The following is a 15650-nucleotide window of genomic DNA, read 5'->3' as shown; positions in this document are numbered from 1 at the left end:
ATTTCCTAATATATAAATCAATGTACATCAAACCAAAAGCAAATCCATGACTTGTGACTGCCCCAGTTTTCTGCACTCATTTATTTCAAAAGCTTTTTCTCATTATAATCTTTCTCACCCTCTCTAGCTTTATATTCATGTCTATAGCAAGTGACCATCCATGCCTATGTACATTTCTTTTTCTGGTGCCAGAAGGAAGTCTTTAAATAAAGTAAAACTGATAGAGGAGCTCTATTTTGCAGTATTTAACTCTTCTGTAGAATAAAACAGGCTTGCAAGATTTTAGGAAGACAGTTAAGCATTATCAGTTTTGAAACAAATTCAGAAAAAAATTATAATTAACTTTTCATTTTCACAGTGTTATTTAACGTCTCATTTTCTTAACAGTAGCTTAAACTAACAATAATACTTTTGCAGTAGGAGGAATAATAGGAGAACTATCCCCTTAAAATCAATGCTACAGGTACTGTGATAGTGAGTACAATATAAGAATTGGAGAGTGTCTTCAATATTTCTCTTTTTTTTCATGGATACTGTTAAATGTATTAATTTCTTAAAGTTTTGTTGACGTTAAGTTACAGACCACTTGCATGTATATTTATCAAAATAGCCTGGAAAATGAGGCTAATTTTCTTAAGCAACAACTTACAGATAAAAGATAAAAAGGTGCAAAGTCCAATTCGGCTTAGCAACACAGCCACAACACCATGGCATTTCATACCGCTTGATTTCCGTGCTGCATGACTTGAGCATTTCCTTCTCGGCAATCTCTTTTTAGTATTACAGTTTTTGGCATAAAAAACTCAAAAGATAGAAAGTTATTTCTCCAGTGACAAATAACATATTCAGGGTCAGGAACTGTACCATATCTAATAGATCCTATCCTAGAATGTCTGATAAGCGTTCGCTCTCAGTTTTCCTGTTTTCCAACATGTACATCTGAAAAACTGGTAAGAACACAGTGAAACGTGGCTATTGAGGCCAGTGGCTCCAACATCCAAGTGGAAATCACAGACAAGTGACATTCTTCAGGGGGCAGTTTTGGGTCCGGTGCTGTTTAACATCTTTCTCGGTGACATGGGATTAAGCGCACCCTCAGCAAGTTTGCTGACAACATCAAGTTGTGTGGTGAACACGCTGGAGGGAAGGGATGCCATCCAGAGGGACCCTGACAGGCTGGAGAGGTGGGCCTGTGCGAACCTAATGAAGTTCAACAAGACCAAGTGCAAGGTCCTGCGCGTGGGTCGGGGCAATCCCAAGCATAAGTACAGGCTGGGCGGAGAATGGATTGAGAGCAGCTCTGAGGAAAAGGACTTGGGAGTGCTGGTGGATGAGAAGCTCAACATGAGCCAGCAATGTGCACTTGCAGCCCAGAAAGCCAACCGTATCCTGGGCTGCATCAAAAGAATCGTGGCCAGCAGGTCGAGGGAGGTGATTCTGTCCCTCTACTCTGCTCTCGTGAGACCCCACCTAGAATACTGCATGCAGCTCTGGAGTCCTCAACACAAGAAGGACATGGAGCTGCTGGAGCGAGTTCAGAGGAGGGCCACGAAGATGATCCAAGAGCTGGAGCACCTCTGCTATGAAGACAGGCTGAGAGAGTTGGGGCTGTTCAGCCTGGAGAAGAGAAGGCTCCAGGGTGATCTTATAGCAGCTTTCCAGTACTTAAAAGGGTCTACAGGAAAGGTGAAGAGGGACTTTTGACAAGGGCGTGTAGTGATAGGACAAGGGGCAATGGCTTTAAACTCAAAGAAGGTAGATTTAGATTAGATATAAGGAAGAAATTTTTCACTCAGAGGGTGGTGAGGCACTGGAACAGGTTGTCCAGAGCAGTCATGGATGTCCTATCCCTGAAGGTGTTCAAGGCCAGGTTGGATGGGGCTTTGAGCAACCTGGTCTAGTGGAAAGTGTCCCTGCTCATGGTAGGGGGGTTGGAACTAGATAATCTTTAAGGTCTCTTCCTACCCAAACCATTCTATGATTCTATGAAATACAGAAAAAAAAAAGTGCCATGATTCAGCTTGCTTTGGAGCAATAACCATGCATGCACTAGGATGCATGCACTAGTACTTTTGTGTCCTAGTGAAACAGCAGAAGAATTGGCTAGCCTTAATGTAGCCTTTTTAGTGTTAGCACATGATCCAGCATAGGTTGCATCCAAATCCTGTGGAGAGTGGTGGGTCCTTCCAGTGGGTAATTCACCCCTGCTATGCTAAGTGCTTAAATACATGTATTCACAGGGAGCTGAACCTGTCTAAAAGCCCTCTCATCTTATTTCCTCTCCATCCAAAAGGTCTCAGTACCAGATCCAGTACTTGCCATTCATTTCCAATTTATTGAAAAAAAGTAAATATCCATTTAAGTACCGGATCCAGTGCAAGGAAAAAGGCATAAACACCTTTGAAATGGGGATGAAAAGCAATGGGAACGTGCTTTCTGCAGCAATGAGCTGCTCATCACATCTCATACAATCGTGCCCTTAAATGGAAGGCACTTCGATATCAAAATGTCATTCTCATTTCTCTGTCAATGAAACTTAGGTGTCTAGCTCAGGACTCCACATCTGGAGGGCTGGAATTAGCTGAGGTGATTCCTATCTCAGATATTTATTACACAGCACACCACACATCGGGTGTGCTGCTGGTTGGAGCAAGCTGGTAACATGGTGCCAGGCCAGTTAAGTGTTCATTCAGCAGACCAATAACAAGATCTTCTCAGAAGCCTCTGGATTTATATCCAGACAAGTCTGCAGGTTTTGTTTAGTAGGAGTTTTCAGAATCCAGACATCCATGGAGAGTTGTAAAGAATTCAGACTTTCCCATTTCTGAATTTCACAGCAGGTAAAATGGACCTGCTGGAGAAATAAGCGCCTTGCTGTTTGTGACTGTTTCTGGTCACAAGGGTCTGTCTTAAAAAAAAAGTGACCTGAAAGAGCTGCTTCCAAGCGTTTTGAGGTGTCCCTACAGAACTTTAGCATTGAAGACATGAGCTAGGATTATCACTCCTGATGTGGTCACTACATGGCTATGCAAAAGGACTGGAATGACGTCAAGGACCGCTACAGATTTGTCTGTACTGTAGCTTACATGTGGGTCTGAGTACGTTCTGGAGTACGTTCTGAAGTCTGCCTTTGAAAACCATCCATGCTATTTATGAGCAAAGATGTAATCAGGACTAAACTTTGGGCTGTATAACTCCTGTCAGGGAAAAGCCTGAACATGCAGGACAAGTTCTTGTTCATATGATTTGGGTGGATCTTGGATGGGGAGGCCTGAATGCCCTACAGCTTTGCTCACAAGCAGGAAACTAAAATTCAGCTTTTCTTAACTGAAGCACTGGCAATAGAAAACTCATCACTAACTGGCTCAGTCACGTCTACAGTATGATCTCACCCCTTACTCAATTATTGGTAGTGCTAGAAGTTCCAGGTCTAGCAGGGAAAGAATCTGCCAACACAGGGAACTCTAACACTCCCTTAAAAATACGTTTCAATGTGGAAGGTACTGCAGGACAGCCTTAAATTATACTACTCTGCAACTTAGAAGTGATATTCTGAAAGATGGCCTGAAGCCACTAAAGCCTTCTCAGCTGTGAGATTTGTGCTATACCTCTAAGACATCTCAGCTGTGATATTTAAGAAAAAGCTAATAGAAAAGGACAGAAATTTTCCTTTTTTTTTTGTTAGACTTTTTCTGCAATAAACTTGGAGATAGTATAAAGCCAATGTGTCATCACTCATCATTCTCAATTGGGTCCACAGATCACTCAAACGCCTCATATCATATGCGAGGGATGCCCTGACTCAGATATATATTACGTTATCTGAAAAATCAATAACTTTTTTCCCCCCAAACACTGCATATAATACTGAGTTACTTTGCATCGTAGCAGCTAGTCTATTTTTATCACACCATTATTTATTTATGACAAGCTTATGAAATAAATAACTACTACTATTCCCTGTTTCACAGGGCTGGGCTGTTGTGCTTGGCTGTGATTTCAGCTCAGATAATTTGAACACGAGATGGGTATTGCGAAGGCCGTGCTTGTTTAAAGCTACATTTACCCAAGTGTAGGTTACAAACCTAGATATAATTCTGTTGTGTCGGGATTGTAAACTAACCTCAAGTGGCAACTTCCGTACAAAATTATGTCCTGGTTAGGCCTTATTTATTATGTCCCATTTGCTCATCTATACACTTAATTTTTACCTCTCCATTTTTTGAGCTTTATGCACTGCTGAGGTGTACTGTGCGAAGGGACCCAACTACAAACGGTCTGCCCATATTACTACAAAAAAAAAGTGGAAGTGAAATGCAAATCCAGGTCAGTAAGAGGGCAAGGGAATTTATGCATATAAACACAGTAGTCCTGTTTCTGACGTCATGCATACCAGTACAAAACTGGGGTAACTTCGTTGCCTTAGAGGAGTTATTCTAGATTTGCATTTGAATGAGTAGATAGATTACCAGGCCTGGTAAATCAGTCTGACTCATTCTAAGCCAGGAGATACTGGCTTTTAGCCATGTGTTGAAGTTCACCAGTACATACCAATTCACTGGCCAGGTTCTTAGAAAAATGAAACCATAAAATGAAACAGTATTAGGATTTAAAAACCTCTTATTTCCAAATCTGGATATTGCTATTTCGTTTTAGAATATAAAGAAACCATAGTTCACACTTGTACAAAAAAGGTCTCAAGAGTTAAGCTACTTTTAAGTAAAATACATGAACAAATGATACACAAATTTCAGCAGACATTTGCACTACAGTCTCTCAAAAGCAAAGCTTCAGACAGTTTAATAGTTCAGCTTTATTTATTAACTACTACTTTGCTGAGCAAGTCTGAATTTCAAGACCTAGTGATCGGGGGCATCATCATACAAAAACAGTTTATGCCTCTCTCTACTTACCATCATAAGATTAACTGTGGATAGATAATAGAGATTACATCCTATATTTTGCCATCAGCTTTTTTCCTTTCCAGGGTCAGCCTTATTCTTCTAAAGACATACCACTATGGAAGATGCAGCACTATATCAACTGGAAAGAATACAAATCTCAGTTGATCAGTGGGTCACATTAGCTGTTTGGAGATTGATGGTGCTCTGGCATTTCAGAAACTTTAAAAATATATCCATAAGGTCAAAATATAATTTAGTACTTGTTTTCTTGCAGGGGTGCTGGTGGCAAATGCCATTTCTATCACTCTGATTCGCTTCTTTAGTGGGCATGTTAATGCAGAAAATTTGTTGCTGTTGTTGCTGAAGCTTCTGCTAAAGCTTCCCTATAAAAAAGTACTTAATCTGAAAGCTGCAGTATTTCGTCTGCTTTCAGCCTTTAATAGAGTGGAGGAATTCATTAAGTCATCTGAAAGCAATTTTCAATTATGAAAATACAATTTAAATAAGGGGAAGATGAGTCTTTGAAGATGACAAAAGTGGGAAGTGATTGACACACTCAGTTGTCAGCTGGAATCAATTTCACACTTGGGGAAAAATACCTTCGCTAGGGAAAGATCATCCGTCAGCAGGAGGTAAACTGCAGGGAACCGGGAAAGGAGAAAGTAAATCCCATCTTAAGCAAAATATTCAGCAGCCTGAACACCCTTCACCTTGACAAAATGAAACCTCTTCAATATAAGTACTGAACGTCATTGCATGGTGACTCAGAGCAAACACTGAAGAACTACAGGAACATAACTATCTGTCCAAATTTGGGTCTTATTCAGGCACAATGCCGTTTGGCTTCAAAACCAGCCTTCTCTCAGGAAGCACTGCAAGGTATCCCTAAAGGTTTTTACAGCTGCTGAATAACACAGTATTCTATATAACAATGCAAGTAATGTTAATGCTTAAATATGAAAAGTCTCAAGCTATGCTTTGCAGTCTGCTGTGGGTCTGAGAATCAGCTGTTACTTCCCCACAGAGCCAATGGTTCACATGATGCCAGTTCCTTCCTACCTCTAAATTAAGATAAAAACATGATTAGAATGATTGATTCCCTGATATACCATGCATGTTTTACACAGTAGCCAAAGGGCTATTGGGGTATTAGTCAATAGGAAATATCTCCTTGAGAAAAAACTTAAGAAAAGCTGCGATGACAAGTTTGCACCACATCAAAGGAGGGATCAGTTCCTAGTACAAATCAGCATAGGCCTGAAATCTCAAAAAAAGCCCTAATATCTGTTTGCAGAGGCAGTGACTGACAACAAGAGGTTATAAAGCAGGATTTCATTCGAACTAAATACACTGGAGTGGTGCATGGGAAAAATGACTGATATAGCTAGAGCAAGCAAATGACACATGGGTAGATGGGGGGCATTCCCCTGATAGCACTGCTAACGTGTCGCTCCTTCCTCTGCCTTACCTTGGCTTATCCATCTCTTTCAGTCTTCAGCAGCAAACGTGCTCACATGTGTGTTCCTGCATCAAGGCAGGATAATATTTTTGAAGCATCCTGTCAGTGATTTTTTTACTAAGTTAAGGTGGAGAAACCAAAACTATTAAAACACAATTGTACTGATAATAGCCATTATTTAGAGCATCGAGACATGCAGGAGTACTTGTGAGACCCAGATACTAGGAAAAATTAATACATTAAAATCTGCGTAGCTTTGAAAGTATATAAATGCAATAGAGAGAGTTTGACAAAGGAGTTAATAATGGGGTAAATCAGAACAGTCAGTCTCCCTCCCTCTGCTCTCTTCCCTCAAAACAGCCCAGGATACATCTCCGGTGAGTGGCTTTATACACGTACTGTGACTATGCTTGTTTTCATTGCAGCTTTGAAATGTGGGCTGTTCTTATTTATTTATATCAGTATTCTTTTTTTTATTTCTCTCAGTCAGCAGCATTCAAAGCTGTGCTTAAACCCTGTGAAATGAAGTTGTCTTGCCAGTTAAGGATTTAGCTTGAGGGAAAAAACCGCAAGGACTGGGCTCTCCTCTGGTCCAAAGAGCTCCTCTTTGGGCCAGAGGCAATTCTACAATTGTTTAAGATTTTTTTGAAGACTGGTATATTTGCCCAGATACTGAGAATGCTACCTAACCACTTACCTGAGTTTCTTTGTGTGATATCGTTGAGAATATGTGCTGCATGCAGGAGGGCCTGAGAAAAGGCTATGTGAAGCTGCATGCTCTGCTAGGATAATGCTGAAAGAGTGGATCCATCAGGCAAAATGAGTCCCACTTCTGTTGTCCACTGCTGTGGTCTCCAACCAACCAGAAGATCCCTGGTTTTGCTGGGAGTATCCCTTATTGTCTCACTCCAGAAAGGATAGACCCTGGACCACAACAGGAAGCTGTTGTCTCCTGTGAAATTAGTCCTCAAATTGTCCCCTGAATTTAGGTCCTCAAATAACTTTGAAAAATCTCACCTCAATTGTTCTTAACAAGAGAAATAGGATGTTTTTGAAAACTGTTATCATGGGCTTAAAATCTCATTTCAGTTTCTGTGGCAGTTAGGAGTGATTTAAACAAGAAATGTCACTGCTTTAAGGAGCATTTTTAAGTAAAGAGGATGCCTACAGTAATAGACTTTTGCAAAGATGAACTACAAATATAAATCCTTATAATAGAGAGGTTAAGTATTTATATAATTTTTTTCTCAGATCTCTAGGTGGTTAATAAATCTAACCCCGTGGTATTAACATCAGAGTGTATTTATGGATCTTTCTATTTTTTTGAGTCTATACATTAGCATTGATTTTCCTTTTTGTTTGTTTGCTTGTGTCTCTAGTTAGGTGGGTCTGTCCAGAGTCTGTCCAAGCCACGTAATCTTTTCATTTTAGAATAGTAATTATATCCTACAAATCGTTCTTTTTTGTAGTGAAGAGAATTACCTGGCACAAATTTATTAGTGAATTGTATTTGTTTCTTACTTGGCTGCTGTACATAACTGTGAAAAATTGCAGTAGAAACATCTTGTCTACTAAAAGGCAGGCAAAATGATGACCCAATCAGTATATCATACCTTTCAGTACAGTTTTTCCATCTGGATAACCATGTACTACATGATAATAAGTCTGGGAAATAATGGATCAATTAGACTTTTTTTTTTTTCCTTATTGAAACAGGTTTATATGTATGATATAGGCTCTGGGAATGATTATCACAGCAGTGAAAGTTATGCCACTTATGCAGATGATGTAGTGCTACAATCCTAAGCATTGCCATTGTGTCATGTAGCTCTAGGCTAGTATAAATGACTTTGAAATGATAAAATCACTGTTCTGGTTTGTTACAGGAACTAAAATGAGACCCCAGTGGTTTCCATGCAAATCATCTCTTGTCAGACATTTGTCAGTGTCAGAGTTAAGTCTGTTGAATTCAATGTCCTCCAAATGAAAGTTTCATTAAATGCTTTTTATTACACTTAATGGCCTATTTTACAAGTGTATAATCTAAAGATATAAGGAGCACTAAGTTATAAGAAAATATTTCTGGTCATAAACGGCCTGCTGATAATCACATTTTCTAATATATTAGGTTTTAAGGAAATCTAGAGTAAAAGTTCTGTTCCCGTGTCACACAATAGCTTGAACTTGTAATATTCTGTCATGTTTACAAGCAGAGATCTGCCATTGCCTTAAGAGGAATTCTTTCCACCCCATACAAGCAAAAAGGATTTAGAAGTATCAACAGACAGACAAAGACAAATTTTTACGCTGATGCAGAGCTTGTGTTAAGAAATGTGGTTAATAGTGCTCCAGCATAAGAAGGTGAGATTTATGGGATGAGATTACAGATCTGTTTCCCCCACCTCCCTCGGCAATCAGATGTACCCTATTCTGAAGTATATTTAACAGCAAACTATACAAACTGGCTAATTTATGTTGGGTTCACGCAGCTGAATTACGGTTAGCGACAGGTAACATGAAGTGTGACTGACATTTATGGTATAGAATTAGGGAACGCAGTGAAGAATTACCTTGAGTTGCCGAAGGGCTGTGTACTGTCTCGCTCAACCTTCCCTCTCACATTAAACAACAAATACAAGCATTGTTTCTCTTCGTTATTCCCCTTTGGACCATGATTGACTTCCATTGGATAAGATGTCACTCAAAATCTTCTGACTGCTCCTCACTTTCAGATAGCCATTTTGACTATGATGGGTTAATGGGTCCCCATAAATTTTCATCTACTCTCAAAGCTTTCCAGACTTTGTAAGAGCTGCTCCACCCTATTAGCTGTTGTCAAGACTCAGTGTATCTTAACTGTTACCACATAGGAAGATTCTCATCTTTTTTTCTCTTCCAGATGCTTCAGTTCAGGGAAGCCCTCAGAACACCCCTTTTCTTCTTGTCTCCTAGAATACACTATGACTGGCTGTTCCCAAGAATATCCTTTGCAAATGCCTTTCAGGAGGGTTTTTGGTTGTCCCGCTGGTTTGGTTTAGAGGAAGCTATCCCTGGCATCTATCAGATGATCCTCCAGCTCTCTTACAGGACCAATCGATTCAGCAGGAGGAAATCACTGATCTAGTGACAGAAAGAGAATGTGGAAGAGAAGACCAATAAGAATATATCAACGCAAATTTTAAAACTGCTGCTAAGATTTGCACATGCTATTGATATGGGTGGGTATCTTTTTGATATGCAAAAATAACTTGGATTCAGTAAAGGGTGACAAGTTGAAATGATGTGTCTTTTGATACCCTGAAGGCCAAATGGACGATCTAATGATTCAGTCAGGTCTTCAAATATATATAAAGGAGATCTGACTTGATAAAACATTTGGTAGTCTCCAAGTGATGCTTTATATATGTTATACATAGAGTCACATATATATAAAACTGAAATTTTAATTTGTTTTTATATATTATATAGCCCAAATTTTACCTCAAAGAACAAGCTGAAAATAATTTGTTTACCCAGCTGTTGTCCTGGTTGCTGGAGCTTATAGTGCAGCTCTTCACTTGTGTCCACATCAGTAACTGAGATAATAAAAGACATCTCAGTTCACTGAGACACAGAATGCTCATTAGCCAAGACACCATTTGTATGTCTAGTTACATCTATTTATTTTAGCAGCCTTACCTATGGCTCCCTTATTTTCATGAGGGAAAAGACCTTAAAAAAAAAATAATCAGTGACACTTGTTCTTTAAAAATTCCTGTCTCAGATAGCAAGAAGTGCAGTAGGAATAAACTATAAAGTACATCTTCTGGTCCCAGCACAATTCAAAACCAAATACCTTCCTCCGACTTCCAAGGGTATACAGAGCAGCTATTCCCTCATTCAATAAATTCAAGAGGAATACTAACGTAAAACTTTACTGTGATCATAATTAATGGCCCTTCTTATTTCACCATCTCATTCAATCAGTTATATTATTCAAGTAATGTGAGCGTTATCTTTTATGAGAAGCATTTATTAAATACAAATAAAAATGGCACAGTAAATCTTTCTGGTGAATCCATTCACCTTTCCTATGCTTATGTTTACACTGATGTGTGAAAATGTTGAAAGCTGTTTTCTATCAACGTTTTGTGCTTTTGAAACTTTAAGGGGAAAATATGCCTTTCTTGAAAGCATATTCTTAAGAGGAAACACATGCACAAAACCAGATTGTTGCACAGAAATCAGAGGCTACGGACAAACCTACCTGGCAGGCAGAAAGAAGCTGGCTGAACAAGCATATCAGATCATATGAGTTTGTTGAGCAGTTCACATATACCGACTGCTTTTTGGAAACTGTATGTATACACAATGTCATCCTGCCACTGGCTGCTACACAGCTGAGCCTTAAGCCCATTATCTTTTCTAAATTCCCTCTTCTGACTCACCCTTTGAGCCCTCATGTCTACTAGCAAATTAAAATAGGTCTCCATGACTCTTGATTTGGGGAGAGTGTGTACCATCCTCACACATTTCCTTAAATCAACACGTGAGTACGGCAATATTTCAAATGCCACCTTTTTATTCAGCTTGGCATTAAATGCTGTTCAGCTCTTAAAATGTAACTGCAAAAATGGTGCTATGGGATTCCATGTTTATCGTCTCTTGATGGCTTCCATATCTAATGAGATCAGATGGTTATTGTAAATGCCAATTCTGCAAACTCCACCTGGGAACCAAAAGTCAAGCTGTGTTTTGCATTTTTTTTCTGGCTCACGCATTATGATCTAAGCTACAGAGTATTACAAAGTTTTCTTAGTAATTTTCTCAAAGGTAAGAACAAAGAACTTGAAGGAGTTCCCACAACTGCTGAGCCTGTCCTCTGGTGTTGACGGAAAGGAGTATCATGCAACCCTTTCCATAAATGAATTTTCCAGAATCCCACTGCTATGATCATGAGAAGTATTTTAGAAAGACTTCCAGCCAAAACGTATTTATGGCCAGGTTAAAACAATTTGTTCTTGTGCTAACCCTGTCCTCTGCTTCATATAAGCGTTTAATTTTCCAGGTGCTAAGCAGAGCAAGCATAACTTCCTTGTATCATGGGCCAAGATCCAATCCAGGGCTGTGGCTCTTTGACCCTCCTTACCAATGCTTGTAGGGTCCAATTAGCACACAGTCAAGCACAAGCCCAGTTGGGAGGCAACAGCTAACAGCTGAGAAACGATAAGGAACAGATTTTTAAATTACCACATGGAACTCATTTACCTCTTCCCAGCTGAGATCAGCATCTGATCCAATGAGCACTTCTCTCTTACTATTATAGCTTAAATTAACTCTTGTGGCTGTGTCCTGAAAAAAGAAATGCTCCTGTTATCAGTATTGGCCAGAAGGAGGTGAAGCACAGCTCCACCCATTATACAGAATTCAGTTTTAACAGCAGGCACAGTAAGCAAATGAAGAATAAGGACATGGCTATGCATGTGGAGAAGACATAAAAAAAAAAAAAAAATCCCTCAGAAGAAAGGATTTGCAGTGCTCATAGGGTCATCTGTAGCATTCTGTACTTACCTCTCTTGTCCTTGTGAATGTAATCGTGCATAGTATACAATGCAGTCTTATTGGAGCATTCCACAATAATATAGCTGTATTTGAACTTAGGAAGGTATTTTCCTTGCTGTATTACATTAATTGATCACTTTCATCCTGGAATTAGATAATGCACCTAGGTTTTTCTGTTTCATATTTCCTATTAATCAACTTCTAGCAAAATGTTATTTTTCTAGACCTCAGCTTTCTTGTGCCCTATCTCTCTTACTCTGATCTACAGGTCTTCCTCCTCTTTCTGTCCTGCATCTTGATTATTCTTTAGTGGTGTAGCTATATAACTCTTTGTGGACTTGGACTAACCACAGTCTAACTCAGCCAAATTTGAGCCAGATCTTGCAGTTCTGCTCATGGGCAAAAGTCTCTCATTCCCTCATTCATTATATCAGACCTGTAGTTATTTGATTATACAGCTTTAAATCAGATGTGGCTTACACCTTTCCAGCCTGGATTGAGGGCAGGGCAAGCTCTCATTTTGCTGTAAAAGATGACGCAGACAGACCCTGTGCTGATCAGGTTTGTGGCATCAGCAAATTTCACCTGTACAACTGCTTCCAAAACAGATGTCTGTGGGAGTCTGCAGGTAGCCTCTCTGCAGGCTGGTAATTCCCTTTTGAAACAACCTATTAGGTTATCTCCTTTATTCTCACTATTTCCCACCTTCTCGTGGGGAACTAATTCCCATTTTATCTAGCCTAACTAATAACGTCCCATGTGGGACTATATTAAATGCTTTACTGAACTCCAGGTAGATTAGATCTACTGCATTTCTTTTGTCTGGAAGATCAGTTATCTTATCAAGGAGAGCTATCATGTTAGTCTGGCATGTTTGCTAAATCATTGTGTTTATCTCATTTATCATTTTCCTTCATTTAACTGCTCTTTTTTTTTTTTTTTTTTGCTAGTAATTCAGAGCCTTGCAGCCCTGCAAGACTTGTTCAAGCCAGGTTAACAGCTGGCAATGGGCAGTTCAGCATTCATCCCCATGCTGCATGAACTACACCTGTTTTGCTCCAGTCATAAAGTTGTTCCTCAGACTCAACAAGTCTAGTTAAAACTCTCTCCTTCTAGACTTGTAACACCAGGCCAGATGCAGGTCATCTGGTCCTTCAAGACGTGATTTTATTGCGGTTTTTAAGAGTTGCTTCTACCTCTGACATTTTTTTTTAATCGTTCCACAGCTTCGCTGGCCATCCTGCCTTTGTCCTCTGCCTTCAAGACCATTATCTTTACTGAAAATTGAAATAATTCAGTTTGGGTGCTATCACAAGTTTGTCTGAATCTCTACCAATCTAGACTGCAGATAGCTGCTACCTTTTAGGACTGTGGTCCTTTTATTCAGGTGGCTGAAGAAATTTTTTCCCATTTGTTCCATTTTCATTACAGATAAGTGAATTCAGATCTGCAAAGCAAGTAGGAGTTCGCAGGGCTGAGGATGATATTCTTGTGAGTGAAAAAAAAGCTGAAATCTTGATACCTGCAGGGACAAGATTCCTCACAGAAAAAGTGATATTTTTGCAGTCACATCTCATTATTGCATTTAATCTGATGTCTTTGAGCTGTAAGCAGATATAGAGTCAGCTGTATATCAGAAGCAATATGGAGTTAGCAACAGAATGAAGTTGATTAAAACATGATGAAACATCAGGGCAAAGGCATTAGAGAGAAAAGCAGAAAGCAAAGTTTGGATAAAAAATTGTTCATATAATTATATATATAATCATAAAGTGAGCCCGTGGCGGAGCTAGTAATAGAGCTCGGGCTGCCAATACAAGTTCATGTTCACCACATCACGGTACCACTTCTTTTGACCCTGTTACATTAGTCTTGGTTAAAATTTGTAATGGACACAGGCAGGAGAGCAGGGTACGTATAAAAGCCTGGCAGAGTCAGAGCAGCTGCCCTGACTTGTACACCTCGCAACGATATGTCCTGAGGGCTTTGGATGAGCCCGTGACAGTAGTCACAGTGGTGAGAGGTGGTGATACCTTCCCGAACAGAGAAGGACAGGGTAAAAATCTTTCCCTCCTTAGTTTTCTAGTCATTGCCACTCACCCTGCTGCCCCTGCCCTCTTCTCCATTGATGCACAAACCACACAGCCATGATCGTTTGGTTAAGGGCAGCTCATGCTCGGACCTTCCCAGTTTCTTTGCACCAGTATCCAAGATAACTGAAAGCACCTCTCAAAGCGTCAGGCTTTTGTTGTGGCCCTTAGTTATAATTTGCAGATGTGCTTTTTTGCTTGTTTGTTTCTTCACTGTAAAGCTGATTCTTCCGGTGCTGTTGCTGCTGACCCGACCCCCTCCGTACTGCCGGGAATCCCTCGGTGGCTTCTGCTCAGCATAATGCGCTCTGATCTTTCTCAGAGGGCTGGTATTTCTCTTATGAAACGATGTGGTTTCTAATAAACATGAGACTTCATTTGAACTTCAAATACTAGGAAAAGGAACCATTCCCAGGCTGTAAAAGCAAGAGGGGATTAAACAGGGCAGTATCCTAATGGAGCAGAGGCAGACCTCAATAATTAGAGAGACGTGAGGCCTCGGGTGTCACAGCACAACAGAACTGCGTCTCCAGAGGTTGTTCCCCCATGCAAAATAGGATGCAGTGTTAATAATAAATGTGAGGCTTAATTAGGATCACAAATACTGGGAGAAGGAATCAACTCCCAGGCTGTGTAATTATAAAAATATTAGAAGCTCAAATACTTAAAAAGTAACAGAAGTGGAGAGGTTATTTTCACTTAGTCACATAGAAACAACATACTCTGTCACCGAGTGCAGGAGTCCTAACGATTTTTGGCTTATTCGACACTGTCTTGGCTGGGGTTAAATGAAGAGCTTTTAATTACGATCACGTTCCTCTTCAGCGCAAACGAGAGAACAAGGCTCCTGTTGAGAAGGCTGTAACCCACTCATCCACATGTGCATGTCACTGGCGAGCAATAATTTCTCCAGCAAGGTCAGCCTTTCCCAAAAGTGGAAAATAAGGTGTCTTAAAAAGCCAACCCTGCCTAAGACTCAGTTTTTTATCATAAAATTTCTTCTCATATTTTCACTAATTTCCAACAGTCTGAGAGAAAATCAAAACAAATTTGCAGAGATTTTTGGTGTCCTGGAAAACTTCAAAGAAAAGAGTCCATGGTAAATTTAGAAGCGAAGAATTTATGAGGCAAATTTCAAGGCTGATACTTGCAATGAGCAAATGCACATTTTAAATAATGCAGGCATTGATCTGCATGTCGCTAACGGTTGTGCTTGTTTCTGCGAAAGGACTTGTATTTCTACCTCAGAAGTTTATTCAAGGCAGTTTTAACGCAATTCTGCTGTTTTCCTCCATCTGCATCTGAGCAGCCATGGGATGATAAGGAAGGCTCTTGTAAGAAGAGGTAGCAAAATCTTCATGTGTCATAAGCATACAAAGCAGTCACACTTTCTTTTCTAATATGAGATAACCAGAACTGCATGCTGTGATGGCAACATACTGAAATCTCTTTGAAGTGACCAGCAACTTCTGTTTAGGTGCTGACAATAGACAAGATTGGAAACTGAGTACTGGGCAAGAGCTGGGCCTTTAAAAGTGTTTAGTATGGCCTATACCATCTGAGATTAGTAATGATTCCTTCCTCACTTTATGCACCAGCAAAGGGGAGAAATCAAGCCATAACACCTGAAAATCCAACTCCTCCTCTAAGGTTTTT

The sequence above is a fragment of the Tauraco erythrolophus genome, chromosome 1, assembly GCF_009769465.1.
Source record: "Tauraco erythrolophus isolate bTauEry1 chromosome 1, bTauEry1.pri, whole genome shotgun sequence".
Classification (NCBI taxonomy): domain Eukaryota; kingdom Metazoa; phylum Chordata; class Aves; order Musophagiformes; family Musophagidae; genus Tauraco; species Tauraco erythrolophus.
Note: the sequence above shows the minus strand (reverse complement) of the source record.